Genomic DNA, 1,544 nt, shown 5'->3' with positions numbered 1-1,544 from the left:
AGAGGGAGCTCTTCTTAATATTTTGACACCAAAATCATGTCGATACACCTTACCGACTGCGAGTAAAGCCACCCACGCTTTAACTTGACAGACTGTACGTGTGCAGTATGCTGGAAACGGCTCACGCACGATCTGTCAGTATACACACACAGACCGCCAACCAATCGTGTGCGATCTGTCTCCCTGATGCAGTGCGAGCTGGCTATATGCCGTTCACCTATCGGTCCGGCACTCGAAACAAATTCGCAACGTCGAAAACTTTTGCGTCTCGAGTGTTTACGTGTTTATTATTGTATACGTGTCTTGAAAGTACGAAGAATAGTCTGAAAGGTATTAAAAATGATTAGAATTGTACTAAAACCAGGATTTGTAAAGTGTGGCAATGCGAATGTGCCAAAAGTCGACATGTGGATGGTGAAACATTTTTTCCCATCGAGTGACGTAAGTCTCGGCGAAGTCAATTTGTCTGATTTTTTGTATAAATACTTTAAAGATTATAAAGAATATCGGTACAGGCTGTTTTTTATCGAAAAAACTCTATTTTTCATGTAAAAATTAAAAGAAAGAACTTTTTCTCGGCAGCAACGTTGTAGTAATGTATTTTGCTATTCAGCGAAGCAGGGAGCAGGTAAGGGAGTTTTAAAGCTCGGATTTTTCTTTAGGAGAACCTGTCGAGTAAAGAAAAAAGTACCTGGTACTACTATGACCGACAGTGATTCATTCAGTGGTGAACACACCGTATACGAAAACCAAGGGTCCCTATCTAAATGAGTATGTGAATTCCTAACAGGTTCAATTTTCGGCAACTTACTCCTAAACTAATACCTTGTACATTAAATGACAATATACAAACTTTCTGTATAAAAAAGAAGATTGTACATACATGCACGATATCAATCATCTGTGTCGCCCAATTTCTTTCGAAAAATAACAGATTTATTGACATTGCACACATATTTTGCATGTTTGCACATGTATTTTGCATGTCTGTAAATAACGGGTTATAGAAGATTAGTCTAGCGGCGCTCCGTTTTGTTGATCCTGAGAGAGGTTGTACAGAAAGGTTTAAAATGTTAACTTTTCAAACATAATATAGCATCTTCTTTTTCTCATGAAAGAAGAGTAACGGACTAACACGTCGGTATGCACTAACATAATAATCGCAATTATTGATAATTCATATGTTCTGTTACAAATGCGCCTTTTCTGGAACAAAATTAATATAATCTTCTTCCTTAGGAATTCAAAAATTTCGTTTAAAAATAATTTATTTTGTTTAAAATTCGTATTTTTTGTTTAAAAATTAAAATATATTCAGTTGACAGGACATTTCTTTTTAAAAATTGATCTTTTTCGGTGTAAAATTAATTTTCTTACTTGCAAATACAAATTCTTGGTAGAATTTGTTTACAATTCATCTCTTTGCTATACAAAATTCGGTGCAATTGTGGGTCCGGATGCAATAAGGGCACATAAAATTTTTTCGTGCGAAAACGAAGTCCCCTGGAGACTTTAGAAAAAATTTTCGAATTTTAATTTTCAAA

At 35.3% G+C, this 1,544-nt stretch overlaps 1 protein-coding gene across 3 annotated transcripts in view; it reads left to right on the top strand.

The window, feature by feature from the left end:
• LOC117167108 (protein CREBRF homolog) overlaps nucleotides 1–1,544 on the top strand; it is a 23,600-nt gene that overhangs the window by 12,190 nt on the left and 9,866 nt on the right. The gene's annotated exons all lie outside the window — the stretch shown is intronic.

The sequence above is a fragment of the Belonocnema kinseyi genome, chromosome 2 (assembly GCF_010883055.1).
Source record: "Belonocnema kinseyi isolate 2016_QV_RU_SX_M_011 chromosome 2, B_treatae_v1, whole genome shotgun sequence".
NCBI lineage: Eukaryota > Metazoa > Arthropoda > Insecta > Hymenoptera > Cynipidae > Belonocnema > Belonocnema kinseyi.
This window is presented reverse-complemented; position numbering and strand designations above follow the sequence as displayed.